A 20,594-nucleotide genomic window follows, 5' to 3' on the forward strand; every position below is an offset into this window, starting at 1 on the left:
CTTATCCCCCCCAAGTCACGTCTAATGGCATCATAATTGCCCTTCCCCCAGCTATAGCTCTTGCCCTGCGGTGTATACTTATCCCTTTCCATCATTAACGTAAACGTCACCGAATTGTGGTCACTGTCCCCAAAGTGCTCTCCTACCTCCAAATCCAACACCTGGCCTGGTTCATTACCCAAAACCAAATCCAACGTGGCCTCGCCTCTTGTTGGCCTGTCAACATATTGTTTCAGGAAACCCTCCTGCACACACTGTACAAAAAACGACCCATATATTGTACTCAAACTATATCTTTTCCAGTCAATATTTGGAAAGTTAAAGTCTCCCATAATAACTACCCTGTTACTTTCGCTCATATCCAGAATCATCTTCGCCATCCTTTCCTCTACATCCCTAGAACTATTAGGAGGCCTATAAAAAACTCCCAACAGGGTGACCTCTCCTTTCCTGTTTCTAACTTCAGCCCATACTACCTCGGAAGAAGAGTCCCCATCTAGCATCCTCTCCGCCACAGTAATACTGCTCTTGACTAGCAGCGCCACACCTCCCCCTCTTTTGCCTCCTTCTCTGAGCTTACTAAAACACCTAAACCCCGGAACCTGCAACATCCATTCCTGTCCCTGCTCTATCCATGTCTCCGAAATGGCCACAACATCGAAGTCCCAGGTACCAACCCATGCTGCCAGTTCCCCTACCTTGTTTCGTATACTCCTGGCATTGAAGTAGACACACTTCAAACCACCTACCTGAACACTGGCCCCCTCCTGCGACGTCAAATCTGTGCTCCTGACCTCTCTACTCTCATTCTCCCTTACCCTAAAACTACAATCCAGGTTCCCATGCCCCTGCTGCATTAGTTTAAACCCCCCAAAGAGCACTAACAAATCTCCCCCCCCAGGATATTTGTGCCCCTCTGGTTCAGATGTAGACCATCTTGTCTGTAGAGGTCCCACCTTCCCCAGAAAGAGCCCCAGTTATCCAGAAATCTGAATCCCTCCCGCCTGCACCATCCCTGTAGCCACGTGTTTAAATGCTCTCTCTCCCTATTCCTCATCTCACTATCACGTGGCACGGGCAACAACCCAGAGATAACAACTCTGTTTGTTCTAGTTCTGAGCTTCCATCCTAGCTCCCTGAAAGCCTGCCTGACATCCTTGTCCCCTTTCCTACCTATGTCGTTAGTGCCAATGTGGACCACGACTTGGGGCTGCTCCCCCTCCCCCCTAAGGACCCGGAAAACACGATCCGAGACATCACGTACCCTTGCACCCGGGAGGCAACATACCAAACGTGAGTCTCTCACGCTCCCACAAAATCTCCTATCTGTGCCCCTGACTATAGAGTCCCCAATTACTAATGCTCTGCTCCTCTCCCCCCTTCCCTTTTGAGCAACAGGGACAGACTCCGTGCCAGAGGCCCGTACCCCATGGCTTACCCCTGGTAAGTTCCCCCCCCCCACAAGTATCCAAAGCGGTATACTTGTTTCTCAGGGGAACGACCGCAGGGGATCCCTGCACTGACTGCTTTTTCCCAGTCCCTCTTACAGTTACCCACCTATCTCCAATCTTTGGTGTAATTAATTCCCTGAAGCTGCTATCTATGACTCTCCACCAGAATTTATTGGTGAGGGTCTTCCCAGACGTCTGCGGGTCGACTTCCTGTTCCCGCCTAAAAAACTAATTTAAAAAAAAGAAAAATTCTCAGCTCCTGCTGAAATTGACTAACCAGCCAGCTCCACTCACGCCGAAATCGACTGGCCTGCCCCTGCAAAGACAAGTGCTTTTAAAGGACAGACTTACCTCCCAGCAACCATTTCCGCAATGCTCCCGCTGAAACTGACTCACCAGCTGTTCTCACGCCGAAATCGACTGGCCTGCCCCTGCAAAGACAAGTGCTTTTAAAGGTTGACTTACCTCCCAGCAACCACTTCCGCAATGCTCCCGCTGAAACTGACTCACCAGCTGTTCTCACGCCGAAACCAACTGGCCTGCCCCTGCAAAGACAAGTGCTTTTAAAGGTTGACTTACCTCCCAGCAGCCACTTCCGCAATGCTCCCGCTGAAACTGACTCACCAGCTGTTCTCACGCCGAAATCGACTGGCCTGCCCCTGCAAAGACAAGTGCTTTTAAAGGACAGACTTACCTCCCAGCAACCACTTCCGCAATGCTCCCGCTGAAACTGACTCACCATCTGTTCTCACGCCGAAATTGACTGGCCTGCCCCTGCAAAGACAAGTGCTTTTAAAGGACAGACTTACATCCCAGCAGCCACTTCCGCAATGCTCCCGCTGAAACTGACTCACCAGCTGTTCTCATGCCGAAATCGACTGGCCTGCCCCTGCAAAGACAAGTGCTTTTAAAGGACAGACTTACCTCCCAGCAACCACTTCCGCAATGCTCCCGCTGAAACTGACTCACCAGCTGTTCTCACGCCGAAATCGACTGGCCTGCCCCTGCAAAGACAAGTGCTTTTAAAGGACAGACTTACCTCCCAGCAACCACTTCCGCAATGCTCCCGCTGAAACTGACTCACCAGCTGTTCTCACGCCGAAATTGAATATCTATAATTCTGTGTCGTTCTGAATTTCATGGTGCGTGGATGCTCTTCACACCAATCACACTTTCCAGCTCCTGGGCAGACAGTGCCTCACCTCGGAGGCGAGTGTTGTCTTGCGAGAGACAATCTCACATTCTAGGCTTCGATGTGGTGCGTGGATTCGCAAATTGCTCATGAGGCACACATAAGTTCATGGACAGTTTATTAATAACTAGCGCGGCAGGCATCTCCCCACACAGGAAACCGGCAACATAAGCACCTATTCGGGCCAATAGGGAGAAATGCAGAGCTTCAGAGCGAGAATCAGGGATGAAGTTTTAAAATTACAACTTCGCTAAGTACTACAAAGTCAGTTCAGAGGGGTGAATACAACTCCTTCATATACATTAATCTTCAATTTTAAACAAGGTCAAACAAAGGCCTGGTCAAGCCTCTTAAACGGCTACTGATACATTCAGATTCCAGCATCCTCGGTAATTTACTTTTAACTAATACATTATATACATATAAAATCAGCAAATATTAAGGGAATACACACGCATATATACACACACATATACACACACACACATGTATATACACATACACACACAAATATACGGACATATATACGCACATATAAACACATATATACACACACACCTGCATACACACACACATATATCCACACAAACATATACACACATGCATATATACATATACATACACACACATACATGCATGCATATATATATACACACACGCACACATATATACACACATATATGTATATTTGCACACACAGACATATATATAGACATATACACACATATATGCAGACATATATGCATACGCAAACACATATATGCACACATGCATATATACATATACATATATACACATATATATACACACATACACACGCACACATATATACACACACACATATTTTTTTAAAAATCTTTATTGTCACAAGTAGGCTTACTGCAATGATGTTACTATGAACAGTCCCTAGTCGCCATATTCAAGAGCCTGTTTGGGTACAAAGAGGGAGAATTCAGAGTGTCCAAATTACTAACAGCACATCTTTCGGGAGTTGGAGGAAACCGGAGCTCCAGGAGGAAACCCACGCAGACACGGGGAAAACGTGCAGACTCCGCACAGACAGTGACCCAAGCCGGGAATCGAACCTGGGACCCTGAAGCTGTGAAGCAACAGTGCTAACCTCTGTGCTACAGTGCTGCCCCCACATATATATATATATTTGCACACACAAACATATATATATATGCATGCACACATATATGTATGGGGAGGCGTTGGCGTAGTGTAATTGTCACTGGACTAGTAAACCAGAGACCCAGAATGATACTCTGGGAAACCCAGGTTCAAATCCCACCATGGTAGGTGGTGAAATTTGAAATAAAATATAAAAAATCTGGAATTAAAAGTCTAATGATTATCATTGCCAATTGTCATAAAAACCCATCTGGTTCACTAATGTCCTTTAGGAAATCTGCCGTCCTTACTCAGGCTGGCCTATATGTGACTCCAGACCCACAGCAATGTGGTTGACTCTTAAATGCGCCCTCAAGGGCAATTTGGGATGGGCTATGTATGCTAACCGGCCTGCAACACTGCCCCCTTAATATTCGCTGACTTTCTGATCCAACATTTACTCATCCACTGGAGTTTATTCCATTATTTCTCGTGCACTGGATTACTGTCCAATTACATTGGATCGTTCACTGGACTTTTATCACAATACATTGACCATTCACTGGGTTAGGATCTCATTATATCGCTCATTTATCCTGCTGATTTGTTTTGCAATAAATGACATCTGTCACTGGATTCTTGCATTGTGACTCTAGGTTACGGCAGCGTTCACAGGGATTTCACCGGATATATTTTCCCTTCCAGCATATTCTGTGATTCTGTGACTCTGGTTTACCTGTGTTCAAACCCCAGATGAAGCTTCAAGCTGTGTGCAAACCAGTGAGAGAATATCTTCATGAACATATTCCCGAGGGGGAGATTGAACAGCCACAGATCTGGAGGTAAGCAATTCATACGTTGTGTGCGAAGACGGGATGGGAGGAATTTTCTGTGAGTGAACTTTCAGGACGTGTCAGCTCTCCATGGAAGTGTGGAGGAGGTGGGCCCCACCAAACACACAGGGTTGTGCCTACTCCAAACATTATGCAAACACGGAGCCCCGCTCCCAGGATCGGTTCTATTGACCAACTGCACACAATCAGACAGGAGGGTGTGCGGGTCCGCAATGTTGGCCAATGTTGGAAATTCTGCTTCAGCATTTTCATTTAATGCTGTGAAAAAAATGACCCCCCCGCCCCCCGCAACGCCGCTTTCCCGCGCTGCCTCGTGTATTTCAGCACCCAGAGCTGTCCTTTCCCTTGCGACCGCAATTCCCCAGATGAAGTGATTGGAATTGGTTTGGCCACTGTTATCCGCCCTTCCAAAGATTAACTAGCTCAGACTGGATCCCTCACCAGGAGATCCAGGAATCTAACCCGAATATGAAAGCATTGCACACGCTTTGCTTCACTGAGTTTGAGCGTGGACCTATATTCCAGCTGATGAAGCTTCAAGAAGCCATACACATGTACTGATGTTTCTCAAGCTGTGTGCAAACTCTATTTTGATGCCGAAAGAAGCAAGGCTCCAGAATAGGGAGTTTTGCCTGTCTGAAGATCAGGGTCTCTCTCTCTCTACTGGGAAATCTCATAAGGTCCAGTCATTAAGTTCAAGATTCAGATCGATAGGTTTCTACAGATTAAAAACATCAAGGGGTAGTGCAGGAAACCGTTGTTGAAGTAGTTCAGCCATGTTCTCATTGAATAGCTGAGAGGGCTCGAAGGGCTGAATGGCTCTGTTTAATTTGTTTAAAATTGATCGTTAATATGTATCCAACACTGTGGTGTTGTGGTCCCAACACCGACCCCTGAGGTACACCACTGGCCACCGGCTCCCATTCCTGGAAAAGACCCTTTATCCCTACTCTCTGCCTTCTGCCAGTCAGCCAATCCTCTATCCACGCCAGTACCTTTTCCCTCACACCATATGCTCTTATCTTGTGTATTAGCCACCGATATGCACCTTGTCAAAGGCCTTCTGGAAATGCAAATAGATGAGGTCCACTGGCTGTCCTTTGCCTAACTCCTAGAAGCTGAACGTCTCTATGGCTCACCACACAGGAATGTGGGTGGGAGTTCACACTCAAATTAACAAGACTAAACTTGCGAGGATTTGAAACAACATTGGAAGATTTGCCTGACTTGTGGTAGAGGGAGAACCTCCAGGAAAATTCTCACCAAAAAAGACAATTCTGGGGTTAAAACATACCAGGCTGGGAAAGGAAAAATAATGGAAAGAAACTTTTGGAAGCTAACAATAATTTTGGATTGGCTCTAGGAGAAGAAAACGCCTACACAAGGGACAGAGACAAGTATAACCATGGAGTGACAGATTTTCTGTTGTTCTAAAAGTAAAGGGGGGGAGGAGTTCTGTTCTGTGCTTTAAAGTATAAAGTAAAGCTAACTAAACGATGTTTAATCAATGTTGCTTTTAGTTTATTTGTTCCAGTAAAAGTTGTAAAACTTGAAAACTTGTTGTGAAATCCTTTAAGTTAGTCACTGGAAATTCAAATTCCTTTCTAAAAGTTATTGGTATCCGTGGGGATCCCAACAACCTTGGTAGAGGCAGCAGTAGCCTGGGCTGGCTAAGAGGCAACAGCAAGGGTACTGGCAGAGCGGCAATGGTAGGAGCACAAATGCTGTGATCCTAAGAGAGGATAATAAGTTAACGCTCCACAGTACCACTGCCATGCCCAAAGGGCCAGCACCTCTGCAATCCTGTTTGAAGACAAAGTGCCATAAGAGCCTGCATACCCATTTAAATATGGGTATCAACAGCCATGACAGCAGCAGCCTGAGCCTGCTTGGCAACAAGCATGGATCTCATGACCTCCATCTGATCCTCCATTGCAGAACCAAGAAGTTATGTGGATTCCATCTGTTCTGCAATGGAAGCCGATGCATTGACCCACCAAAACTTCCACCGTGGATGGGTCTGTTAGTGCAGTCATGGAGTTGTTCACTACTTCCATGGTGAAAATGATGGGTTGCAAGCTCTTTGTGAAGCCCTGTGCCACAATTGAATCAGTGTTCTCCATGCTCCTACAGTTTGGGAGCACACTATCAATGCACCAAGCATCTCAGTGTGCATCCACATCAGCATTCTACTATAGGCCACCCATCAGAGTCCCTGCAGCTGAACTCATCTGTGACTGTGCCCTTTAGTGAGCTGGTGTACAATGTTTCCTTAGGATTCATAGAATCCCTACAGTGCAGAAGGAGGCCATTCAGTCCATTAAGCCCTCCCCGATCCTCTTAAAGAGCATTCCATCCAGTCCCACGCCTCACTCCATCCTTGCACCCCGTGCATCGATCATAACCATTCCACCTAACCTGCACATTTTTGGACACTAAGGGGAAATTTAGCATGGCCAATCAACCTAACCATCTTTGGGCTGTGGGAGGAAACTGGAGCATCCAGAGGAAACCCACGCAGATATGGGGTGAACATGTAATCTCCACACAGACAGTCACCCAAGGTCGGAATTAAACCTGGGTCCCTGGTGCTGTGAGGCAGCGGAGCTAACCACTGTGCCACTGTGCCACCCTTTCTCCCTCACCCTATTGCAGCCAACTCATGCCCAGTGACTCATCATGTCCAAATACTGACTCTATACTACCCTCTGAAGGCCACGCAATGCCAATATCTGAGGTGCTGATTGTATTGGGGAGATGGTGGCACGGTGGTAATGTCACTGGACTCATAACCCAGAGACACTGGGGGGGATTGAGTTCAAATCCCATCACGGTGGCAAGTGGAATTTAAATTCAATTGATAAAAATCTGAAACAATCATAAAAGTTAGCCTGAATAATGGTGACCATGGAACCTTTGTGGATTGCTGAAAAAAACAGTCTGGTTCACCAATATTCTTTCAGGAAGGAAATCTGCCTCCTTACCTGATCCGACCTACATGTGATTCCCAGCTGACAGCAATATGGTTGAATCTTAACTGTTCTCTGAAATGGCTGAGCGGGCCACTCAGTTCAAGGGCAATTAGGGATGGGCAATAACTGCTGGTCCTGCCAACGATGCCCACATCCCATTAAAGAATAAGTAAAATGTGTCAGATGAAGTGATGTTGCTACCTCAGCACTGGTCCTCGTCTGCTCCTACTGGGTGTGCTGTGGCTGGGCAGGCAAGAGTTGTGGGGTATCTGAAAGAATAAAATAAGAAGGGGATGGCTGGATTGTGGGAGTGAGGTGTGGGGAGGAAAGCAGTAGGTCCATGTGTAGGAATGGTTTCAAGACCTGTGTATTGAGTTCTTCCACGTGGGGTTATTCCCTGTGGCTCAGCTCAGTACAGAGAGAAACAATAACACCACAACCTGGACAAGATGGCTATTTAATCAAGCTTGTTACATGTACATGGAGAACAGACTGGATATCAGCCAAGACCTGTTCTACCGAACAAAGAGCCGAGCACAGTAATTATAAAACGTTCAAAAATCAATAGCCCACCCAGTTGAACGCTGAAGCTGCTTCTTTTAAACTTATCCAATAGAGTTGCAAGCAGTGTTTAAACTTCACCTGATAGAGTCACAAGCAGCGCATGATTGATCATCATCCTGACAGTTGCTTACAATCCCAGCAGCTTGCTAACTGTTTGTGAGAAACAGAACAACGGAAAGACCTGGGGCGTCATTCTCCGACCCCCCAGCGGGTCGGAGAATGGCCGTTGGCCGCCGTGAATCCTGTCCCCGCTGGTTGCCGAAGTCTCCGGTACCGGATATTCGGCGGGGGCGGGAATTGGGCCGCGCCGGTTGGCGGGCCCCCCCCCGCTAGATTCTCCGGCCCGGATGGCCCGAAGTCCCGCCGATAAATTGCCTGTCCCGCCGGCGTAAATTAGAGTACCTATTTACCGGCGGGACAAGGCGGCGTGGGCGGGCTCCGGGGTCCTGGGGGGGGCGCGGGACGATCTGGCCCCGGGGGGGGTGCCCCCACGGTGGCCTGGCCCGCGATCGGGGCCCACCGATCCGCGGGCGGGCCTGTGCCATGGGGGCACTCTTTCCCTTCCGCCTCCGCAACGGTCTCCACCATGGCGGAGGCAGAAGAGACTCTCCCCACTGCGCATGCGCGGGAAACTGTCAGCGGTCGCTGACGCTCCCGCGCATGCGCCGCCCCGACATGTCATTTCCACGCCAGCTGGCGGGACAACAAAGGCCGTTTCAGCCAGCTGGCGGGGCGGAAATCCATCCGGCGCTGGCCTAGCCCCTCAATGTTGGGTCTCGGCCCCCAAAGATACGGAGCATTCCGCACCTTTGGGGCGGCGCAATGCCCGTCTGATTGGCGCCATTTTGGGCGCGAGTCGGCGGACATCGCGCCGTTTGGGGAGAATTTCGCCCAAGATGTCAGAAGTAATGGGCGAAATTCTCCCCAAACGGCATGATGTCCGCCGACTGGCGCCCAAAACGGCGCCAATCAGACGGGCATCGCGCTGCCCCAAAGGTGCGGAATGCTCCGCATCTTTGGGGGCTGAGCCCCAACATTGAGGGGCTAGGCCGACGCCGGAGGGATTTCCGCCCCGCCAGCTGGCGGAAACAGCCTTTGTTGCCCCGCCAGCTGGCGCGGAAATGACATGTCGGGGCGGCGCATGCACGGGAGCGTCAGCGGCCGCTGACAATTTCCCGCGCATGCGCAATGGGGAGAGTCTCTTCCGCCGCCGCCATGGTGGAGACCGTTGCGGAGGCGGAAGGGAAAGAGTGCCCCCACGGCACTGGCCCGCCCGCGGATCGGTGGGCCCCGATAGCGGGCCAAGCCACCGTGGGGGCACCCCCCGGGGTCAGATCGCCCCGCACCCCCCCCCCCAGGACCCCGGAGCTCGCCCACGCCGCCTTGTCCCGCCGGTAAATAGGTACTCTAATTTACGCCGGCGGGACAGGTAATTTATCGGCGGGACTTCGGCCCATCCGGGCCGGAGAATTGAGCGGGGGGGCCCGCCAACAGGCGTGGCCCGATTCCCGCCCCCGCTGAATACCCGGTACCGGAGACTTCGGCAACCGGCGGGGGCGGGATTCACGGCGGCCAACGGCCATTCTCCGACCCGCTGGGGGGTCAGAGAATGACGCCCAATGTCCTTTAGGTCAAGTGAGCTATCCTAAATCCCATTTGAGTACTTATTACTTCTATGTCCTAAGAATACATGTTTAATGGTTAAATAATGATTACTCAGTCCTATAATTCATCTCAATCCTTAATAAAACAATTTATGTAAAACTACTCATGCTAACAATTCAGTTTTAAGAGATATCATCGCTGAACTCCCCCCTTCACCATGTACACACGATCTGCAGGTTTCACCAGGTCCCAGGGGCCTCCCCAATGGTTTCAGTGATGGCAGACATCACAGATTCCGCTACGACCAGACCCACTGGGCAGTCTGATGGAGTCATTCTGGTCCATCACCAATTCTCTGATTCTCTGTCTTCCTATGGATAGAAATTGTCCTACAGGAAAGAGAGCAGAATGTGTGCATGGTGCTGCACTGTGTTTGAATGCAGGGAGAGGCTGGTGTGATTCTGTCAGCATTGGTAGGTGTGTGTATGTGGGTGTTTGTGTGTGTGTGTTGGTGGAGTATGTAATTATTAGGCATGGATCCCCAGTGCTGCTGAGTGAGTGATGTGGGTGTGGTGCACTATCAACATCCTGGGGGTTAGTACTGACCAAAATCTGAACTGGACTAGCCATATTAATACTGTGGCTGTCCAGGTCAGAGGCTGGGAGTTCTGGGCGAGTAACTCACCTCCTGACTCTCCAAAGCCTGTCCACCATCTACAAGGCACAAGCCAGGAGTGTGATGGAATACTCTCCACTTGCCTTGATGAGTGCAGTTCCAACAACACTCAAGATCCAGGACAAAGGAGCCTGCTTGAGTGTCACTCCATCCAGAAACATTTGCTCCCTCCACCACCGATGCACAATGCCAGCCGTGTGTCGTATCTGCAAGATGCACTGCAGCAATTCACTAAGGTTCCTTAGACAGCACCTTCCAAACCCATGACCACTACCATCTGGAAGGGCAGGAGCAGCAGATACCTGGGGATCCCACCACCTGGAAGTTCCCCTCCAAGTCACTCACCATCCTGAGCTGGGAATATATCGCCATTCCTTCATTGTCGTTGGGTCAGAAACCTGAAACACCCAGCCTAACAGCACAGTGAGTGTACCTACACTGCACAGAATTCTGTGATTCAAGAATGCAGCTCACCATCACCTTCTCAAGGGCAATTATGGAAGGGTGATAAATGCTGGCCTGGTCAGAGACGGCCATATCCCATGAATGAGTTTTTAAAATGTCAGCAGCATGAGAGTCTGATGGGTTGGTGAATATGAGATGTGTCACAATGATGCATTAGCATTATTGAAAATACATCTGAGATCATTAAACCTCTTCCAGCACTGTAGCCAGGACTGTGGAGTAATACAGTTCCACCTGTTTTCATTCCCACTAGAGGTTCTGTCTTGTGAACAATGGCCTCTATTTTCTGTCAACCTCAGTCACTCATGCCTCCAATGCTGCATTAATGAGCCTGGAAGTGCTCTCCCTGGCCTGGTGTTCTATGTCACATGCTGAGATTTGTAGAACTATCTACTTGAAACAGCCTCTGCTAGCTGGTACAGCTTCTCATTAAGTGGAATGGACTGCCTTTAGACTTGCACATTCGTAGGCTCCCTTTTGTGTGTGCAGCCAGCCAGAAGACCAAGTCACGTTGGGTTTCACATTCTTATCATTTCAATGAAGTGATGTTATGATATTTTCATCCTGCCAACCTCCATGATACTGGATATGGATAAGTCGTGAATCTGGATTTCTGCCCAAAAATGGTGTGGACTGATTTCTCGCCTAACATATTTTGGGTAGGTTCCTTGTTGGATTCAGTAACTCTATAATTACCCTTTGTCTGTTGTCCAAATCCTCTATTTTAGAAAGACGGATCTGGGAAATGCGCAGCAAGTGTTCAAACCCATGAATTCTTGGAATATTTCAGTTCAAGGATTGTGACCATCAACCTACTCAGTTGCCTTTTTTAAATCAAGAAAAGACAGACTTCCTACAACATCCAACCACATCAATGCCTGTTTACCCTCGCGAAATGAATCAAGTTGCCATGTTTCTGCTGGGAAGGACTAGTGTACAATTGCACAGGGTAACTGAGAGCTGTAGATCATGGTGTATTTAATAGCCAGTCTGGAAGAAAAAGCAACAATCATTTTTCAGGAGTCTACTGTTGAAATAGGACCTATCCCCAGAAAGTCACAGTGATTATTTTACTCTCAACTCTAAACAACAACTAAAACTGAAAAGCACCCCATTCAGTATCTAGTTATCAAAGGGCTGTCTCACAAGGAGTATGCACTTACCATATAGAAAGCATAAAATGTTAATGATTAATACTTGATCTGACTTATACAAACTGCACCGTGAAGCAGATATGGATCAAATCTTAATCTATTTTCCATTTTATCGAGTGCAGGTGGTGTACGTGTTTGGTCGCTACAACCGTGCAAAATACAGAACATTTATCAAATATTCTGGTAAGTAGGAAAAGTTTCGATTCCGGAATGCAGATTACATTGTTGCGTTGCAGAAAATTACAGGAAAATAAATCTGTTTTGATGATTTAAGATTTCAAAATACCAAGTTTCCTATAGTTTCCTGTGTGACTGAATCGTCTCCCAGCTTGCAGGCGAGCTTCTAGTTAGTGACTTATCATCATCTTTGTTCTCGATGGATTGGTTCAAATTGAAGCAGGTCAACTGCCCAATACTTTATTCCACTCAGAGATGAGACAAATCAGTGATTTGGATCACTTTGTGTATTTGTTGTCTATTGGAGAATCACCGGGGGCTGGCGTGAATCCCGCCCACGCCGGTTGCCGAATTCTCCGGCACCGGATATTCGGCGGGGGCGGGAATCGCGCCGGTTGGCAGCCCCCCTCCCCCCCCCACGCGATTCTCCGGCCCCGATGGGCCGAAGTCCCACTGCTAAAATGCCTGTCCCGCCGGCGTAGATTAAACCACCTACCTTACCGGCGGGACAAGGCGGCGCGGGCAGGCTCCGGGGTCCTGGGGGGGGCGCGGGGCGATCTGGCCCCGGGGGGTGCCCCCACGGTGACCTGGCCCGCGATCGGGGCCCACCGATCCGTGGGCGGGCCTATGCCGTGGGGGCACTCTTTCCCTTCCACCTTCGCCACGGTCTCCACCATGGCGGAGGTGGAAGAGACTCCCTCCACTGTGCATGCGCGGGAATGCCGTCAGCGGCCGCTAACGCTCCCGCGCATGCGCCACCCGGAGATGTAATTTCCGCGCCAGCTGGCGGGGCACCAAAGGCCTTTTCCGCCAGCTGACGGGGCGGAAATTCATCCGGCGCGGGCCTAGCCCCTTAAGGTTGGGGCTCGGCCCCCAAAGATGCGGAGCATTCCGCACCTTTGGGGCGGCGTGATGCCCGACTGATTTGCGCTGTTTTGGGCGCCAGTTGGCGGACATCGCGCCGATACCGGAGAATTTCATCCCTGAAGTAGATAAACCAAACAAATTCTTCTGTGCAGTTCAAAGTACTACACAGTTAGAGGCATTGACTTACAAATAAAACATTAAATCAAGGCCCTATTGAGTCTCTTAGATGGACAATAAAAGGTCCTATGGCATTATTCAATGAAAAGCAGGGGCATTCTCCTAGTGTCCTGGTTAGCAGTCCTGCTCCAAACAACTCGATCAAAGTTATCTGGTTATTTCCCACTTTTCTATTTGTGCAAATTGACTGCCCTGTTTCCTGAACTTACAACAGCATCAACACTTCAAAAGTACCTTAATGGCTGTGAACCAAATTGGGACATCCTGACATGCTGAAAGATGCTCTTTCAAAGTTTGCTTGTTCTTTTCCCTTTCTGACCATTTAGGATTGTTTCTTCTAAGATCCATCTTCTCCTTCGCATTTCATATGTTTTGCTTGCCTCATGTTGTGATGGCATGATTAAAACAAGCTGCATTTAAGACAGTGTGCACATTATTAATGGACATTTGAATGAGATTTGAATAATGTATTTGACTGGAAACATAATCAACACCAAATGAGCTTTAGAAGAAATAGTTGGGAGAGCATGTGGCACACTATTTGACTATTTAGCACTATATAAACATGACAACCATAACATCTAGTCCCTAGTTTCCCCTCTCCACTTATCCCGTTTCTCAAGATGCAGAAGTTTTTGTATGTGAGAATACTAATAAATAATTAATTCTGTTCTTTGTTATACATTCAAAAGTGTTCTTACATTTTTAAGCATTTAAACAGGAAACCTTGCTAATGAATGTAACCAAGTGGTTATGTTACAGGACTGGAAAGCCAGAAGCCCCAACTAATACATGGGAGATATTAATTCAAATCCCATGAGGGAGAAAATAAATTAAATGATTTAATACATCTGAAATAAAATGCTAATCTCATTTGGATGGTTGGAAAAACCCATTTGGTCCACTGATGACCTTTAGAGAAGGAAATCTGCCATCCTTACCCAGCCTGGACTACATGTGGCTACAGATTCAGAAACATGTGCTTGCCTCTGACATGGCTGAGCATCCCATTCGGTTTCAAGGCAAATTAGTAATAGCCAATAAATGCTGGCCTTTCCAGCAGCACCCACATCGCAAAACTGAATGTCCAGTCCAGATCCCCAATCCAAATACTTTTCCCTCTCTACTTATATCTAGCTCTCTCAATATCCTGAAGCTTGTAGGGTTTTGCTTTAATCCCAGCAATGAATGGGGCAGACATCTGCAGTCATTTGAAATGCTGGGAACACCAGTGGTGAAGCAAAAAGCACTGAGTGAAACAAAATGACAGATGAATTTTGATCCATATACCTCAGTATGACTGTGTTCAAAATGATGAGGGGTCTGGATACAGGAAGAAACTGTTCCAATTGGCAGAAGGATCCAGAACCAGAGGGCACCGATTAAAGTGACTGGCAAAAGAAGTAACAGTGTCATAAGGAAAAATGTTTTTACGCAGCGTATGGTTAGGACAGGGGCTGGTTTAGCTCACTGGGCTAAATCGCTGGCTTTTAAAGCAGACCAAGGCAGGCCAGCAGCACGATTCAATTCCCGTACCAGCCTCCCCGAACAGGCGCCGGAATGTGGCGACTAGGGGCTTTTCACAGTAACTTCATTGAAGCCTACTCGTGACCATAAGCGATTTTCATTTCATTCATTTCATTTCATCTGGAATGCACTGCCTCAGTAACCTTTCAAAATATCACAAATAAGAACTTGCATTTGTATAGTGCCTTTACCATATTAAAACATCTCAAAGTACAGGAGCATCATCAGACAAATCACACAGTAAAATATTAGGATAAATTATCAAAATCCTAAATCAATATCCTGGTCAAAACAATGGCCGGGAATCTCTGAGCCTCCTTGCCGCAATCGCGCTCGGCGCGGGGGCGGATAATGGGGCGTCAGACCGCGCTCGGGTCCGGCGCCTTCCCGCGATTCTCCGGGGACTGACGCGGCGCCTGTCGGGGACCATTGAAAAAGGCGATTCCCTGCCGGCAACTGGCCGAGTTCCTGCCGGCATGGTTCACTCATGGTTCCACCTGGCGTGAGCTCGGAGTGGCAGCTGTGGACTCAGTCCGCGGCCGCCTTGGTGGGGACAGGGGGATCCGTCACCGGGGATGTCCTCCAGGACGGCCAGGCTCGTGATCGGGAGCCACAGATCGGCGGGCCCGCATGATCTGGGGGGGGTGGGACATAATGTCGGGGCCAGCCCGCTGTGTGGGTCCGCCACGTTGCGCGGACCCGCGGCCGGTAGTGCATCGGCAGCTGGAGGTGGAAGGACTACTCCAGGGCCCTGCTAGCCCCCTTCAAAACGGGCGTGAATCTCTCTGGACTTTCTCCAGGAAAGTCCAGAGTGATTCGCGCCTGTCTTCTCGCGGGCGTGGGGACATAGCCCATTGTCAGAGAATTCTGCACAATAAGTTTTAATGAGCATCTTAAAGGTGGGAGGTGAAATAAAGCAGTGGAGAGTTGAGGGAGGGAATTCCAGAATTTAGGGCTTTAGCAGCTGAGGGCATGGCTGCCAATGGTGCAGCAATTAACATCAGAATTGCTCAATAGGCCAATATTAAAGGAGCACAGATATCCGGGAGCACTGTCAGACTGGAGAAGATTACAAAGGTAGGGAGGGCTTAAGCCATGGACAGATTTGGTGAGAATTTTAAAATTGGAGCATTGCTTAACCAGGAGCTAGTATAGGTCAGCAAGCACAGGGGTGGTGGGAGAATGCGACTTGCTGCAAGTTCGACATTGCCAGCAGAGTTTTGGATGGCCTCAGGTTTACGGAGGGTAGGATATGGATGACCAGGCAGAGAGCATTGGAACTGTCAAGTCTCGAATTAACAAAGGCAGAGAGGGCTTCAGCAGACAAAACTGAGGCAGGGGCAGAGTCAGGTAATGTTATGGAGGTGGAAATAAGTCATGTTAATGATGGTGCAGGTATGGCTTTGTGGTCAGAAACTCATTTTGTGTCAAATGCGAAACCAAGATTGTGAACAATCTGAACAGTTGTCAGAGAGGGGGATGAAGTTAACAAAAATGATCACAATGCATCAACTTTAAACAGGCTAAAATAACTAATTAATTGTATTTACAATTCAATAATTTCCTGCAGCAAGTATATTTGATAAGTACTCTGCAACATTTCATTGACAATGTATATATTTGAGCCAGAGTGGGGGTGTCACTCCAGGGGTGAAGCTAGTGGAAGGGAGGAAGATTCATGTCTCGAAGTAAGGATGATTATTGGTTATAAGAAGCTGTGGATTCAAGCTTGCATATCAGGATTTAAAGACAAAATCTGGAGGGACACTTCATTGAGACACTGAGGCAGCTCCGCACTGCTGGAGTTGCCATATTTTAGATTTGTGTGGACACAGAAGGCCCCATGACACTTTCTAAAAAAGAACAGGGGAGTTCTCCTGACATTTTTCTCTTAACCAATAATATCAAAGCAGTTGAAATGATTGCTCATCTCATATTCTGTTTGTGGAATCTTGTGATGCACAAATTGGCAACTGTGTTTCCCGACAAAAGCATTAAATAAATGTAAGTTATTTGTTTACAAGGCCAAGGATTTGTAATGTTCTTCAAAGAAAGAAGATCACTCTAGATCATTGACCTAGAGCGTCAAATGTCAATTGCTATTCCAGCTGTCCAAGTAATTTTTGAAACAAAGTAGTTCCTTGAATTTACAGAGAGTATATAAGCCAACTTCTCGAGAATTATGGCATCTGAACAATCTCTAGATTGCCCAAGTAGAACTATCAGGCACATAATGTATTGCAGGAGGTTTTGGAATTTATGTTGTATGATATTCGCATATGGATGTCAAATGTAAATGATGAAATTCGTGCTGGTTTATTTCTTTTTTTAAAAATATATTTTATTGAAAATTTTTGGCCAACCATCACAGTACATTGTGTATCCTTTACACAGTAATATAACAGTATAAATAACAATGGCCTGTTTTATAAACAAAAAATAAATAATATCTAACAAAAAACGAAAACTAACTCTGCCTTCTTCTTTTCCATTCCCTCTATCTTTCTGTGAGGTAGTCGACGAACGGTTGCCACCGCCTGGTGAACCCTTGAGCTGATCCCCTTAGGACAAACTTAATCGGTTCCAGCTTTATAAACCCTGCCATGTCATTTATACAGGTCTCCACCCCCGGGGGCTTGGCTTCCTTCCACATCAACAGTATCCTGCGCCGGGCTACTAGGGATGCAAAGGCCAAAACATCAGCCTCTCTCGCCTCCTGCACTCCCGGCTCTTCTGCAACCCCAAATATAGCCAACCCCCAGCTTGGTTCGACCCGGACCCCCACTACTTTCGAAAGCACCTTTGTCACCCCCACCCAAAACCCCTGTAGTGCCGGACATGACCAGAACATGTGGGTATGATTTGCTGGGCTTCTCGAGCATCTCGCACACCTATCTTCCACCCCAAAAAATTTACTGAGCCGTGCTCCAGTCATATGCGCTCTGTGTAACACCTTGAATTGTATCAGGCTTAGCCTGGCACACGAGGACGATGAGTTTACCCTACTTAGGGCATCCGCCCACAGCCCCTCCTCAATCTCCTCCCCCAGCTCTTCTTCCCATTTCCCTTTCAGCTCATCTACCATAATCTCCCCCTCGTCCCTCATTTCCCAATATATATCTGACACCTTACCGTCCCCCACCCATGTCTTTGAGATCACTCTGTCCTGCACCTCTTGCGTCGGGAGCTGCGGGAATTCCCTCACCTGTTGCCTCGCAAAAGCCCTTAGTTGCATATACCGGAATGCATTCCCTTGGGGCAACCCATATTTCTCGGTCAGCGCTCCCAGACTTGCAAACTTCCCATCCACAAACAGATCTTTCAATTGTGTTACTCCTGCTCTTTGCCATATTCCAAATCCCCCATCCATTCTCCCCGGGGCAAACCTCTGATTATTTCTTATCGGGGACCCCACCAAGGCTCCCGTCTTTCCCCTATGCTGTCTCCACTGTCCCCAAATTTTCAAAGTAGCCACCACCACCGGGCTTGTGGTGTATTTCTTCGGTGAGAACGGCAATGGGGCCGTCACCATAGCTTGTAGGCTAGTCCCCCTACAGGACGCCCTCTCCAGTCTCTTCCACGCCGCACCCTCCTCTTCTCCCATCCACTTACTCACCATTGAGATATTGGCGGCCCAGTAGTACTCACTTAGGCTCGGTAGTGCCAGCCCCCCCCTATCCCTACTACGCTGTAAAAATCCCTTCCTCACTCTCGGGGTCTTCCCGGCCAACACAAAACTCATGATACTCTTTTCAATCCTTTTGAAAAAAGCCTTCGTGATCACCACCGGGAGGCACTGAAACACAAAGAGGAATCTCGGGAGGACTACCATTTTAACCGCCTGCACCCTCCCTGCCAATGACAGGGACACCATGTCCCATCTCTTGAAGTCCTCCTCCATTTGTTCCACCAACCGCGTTAAATTTAACCTATGCAATGTACCCCAATTCTTGGCTATCTGGATCCCCAAGTAACGAAAGTCCCTCGTTACCTTCCTCAACGGTAAATCCTCTATTTCTCTGCTCTGCTCCCCTGGATGCACCACTAACAACTCACTTTTCCCCATGTTCAGTTTATATCCCGAAAATTCTCCAAACTCCCGAAGTGTCCGCATTATCTCTGGCATCCCCTCCGCCGGGTCCGCTACATATAACAACAAATCATCCGCATACAGAGATACCCGGTGTTCTTCTCCTCCTCTGAGTACTCCCCATCACTTCCTGGAACCCCTGAATGCTATTGCCAGGGGCTCAATCGCCAGTGCAAACAATAACGGAGACAGAGGGCATCCCTGCCTTGTCCCTCTATGGAGCCGAAAGTATGCAGATCCCCATCCATTCGTGACCACACTCGCCATCGGGGCCCTATACAAGAGCTGTACCCATCTAACATACTCATCTCCAAAACCAAATCTCCTCAGCACCTCCCACAAATAATCCCACTCCACTCTATCAAATGCTTTCTCGGCATCCATCGCCACCACTATCTCCGCTTCCCCCTCTGGTGGGGGCATCATCATTACCCCTAGCAGCCTCCGTATATTCGTATTCAGCTGTCTCCCCTTCACAAACCCAGTTTGGTCCTTGTGGACCACCCCCGGGACACAGTCCTCTATCCTCATTGCCATTACCTTGTCCAGAATCTTAGCGTCTACATTTAGGAGGGAAATAGGTCTATAGGACCCGCATTGCAGCGGGTCCTTTTCCTTCTTTAGGAGAAGCGATATCATTGCTTCAGACATAGTCGGGGGCAGCTGTCCCCTTTCCTTTGCCTCATTAAAGGTCCTCATCAGTAGCGGGGCGAGCAAGTCCACATATTTCCTATAAAATTCAACTGGAAATCCATCCAGTCCCGGAGCCTTCCCCGCCTGCAAGCTCCTAATTCCTTTCACTACTTCCTCTATTTCGATCTGTGCTCCCAGTCCCACCCTCTCCTGCTCCTCCACCTTAGGAAATTCCAGCTGGTCCAGAAAGCCCATCATTCTCTCCCTCCCATCCGGGGGTTGAGCTTCGTATAATCTTTTATAAAATGCCTTGAACACTCCATTCACTCTCTCCGCTCCCCGCTCCATCTCTCCTTCCTCATCCCTCACTCCCCCTATTTCCCTCGCTGCTCCCCTTTTCCTCAATTGGTGGGCCAGTAACCTGCTCGCCTTCTCCCCATATTCGTACTGTACACCCTGTGCCTTCCTCCACTGTGCCTCTGCAGTACCCGTTGTCAGCAAGTCAAATTCTACGTGTAGCCTTTGTCTCTCCCTGTACAGTCCCTCCTCCGGTGCCTCCGCATATTGCCTGTCCACCCTCAGAAGTTCTTGCAGCAACCGCTCCCATTCCCTACTCTCCTGCTTTCCTTTATGTGCCCTTATTGATATCAGCTCCCCTCTAACCACTGCCTTCAGCGCCTCCCAGACCACTCCCACCTGGACCTCCCCATTATCATTGAGTTCCAAGTACTTTTCAATGCACCCCCTCACCCTTAGACACCCCCCCTCATCTGCCATTAGTCCCATGTCCATTCTCCAGGGTGGGCGCCCTTCTGTTTCCTCCCCTATCTCCAAGTCCACCCAGTGTGGAGCGTGATCCGAAATGGCGATAGCCGTATACTCCGTTCCCCTCACCTTCGGGATCAACGCCCTTCCCAAAACAAAAAAGTCTATTCGCGAATAGACTTTGTGGACATAGGAGAAGAACGAAAACTCCTTACTCCTAGGTCTGCTAAATCTCCACGGGTCTACTCCTCCCATCTGCTCCATAAAATCTTTAAGCACCTTGGCTGCTGCCGGCCTCCTTCCAGTCCTGGA

At 48.5% G+C, this 20,594-nt stretch overlaps 1 long non-coding RNA gene across 1 annotated transcript in view; it reads right to left on the reverse strand.

The window, feature by feature from the left end:
* Positions 1-13,587: 13,587 nt before the first annotated feature.
* Positions 13,588-20,594, reverse strand: part of LOC140407828 (uncharacterized) — a 44,907-nt gene continuing 37,900 nt past the window's right edge. The window contains exon 3 of the long non-coding RNA XR_011939830.1: positions 13,588-13,677. This is a non-coding gene — a long non-coding RNA (uncharacterized lncRNA). The remainder of the gene's footprint in view (positions 13,678-20,594) is intronic.

Source organism: Scyliorhinus torazame, chromosome 2 (assembly GCF_047496885.1).
Source record: "Scyliorhinus torazame isolate Kashiwa2021f chromosome 2, sScyTor2.1, whole genome shotgun sequence".
NCBI classification, from domain to species: Eukaryota; Metazoa; Chordata; class Chondrichthyes; order Carcharhiniformes; family Scyliorhinidae; genus Scyliorhinus; species Scyliorhinus torazame.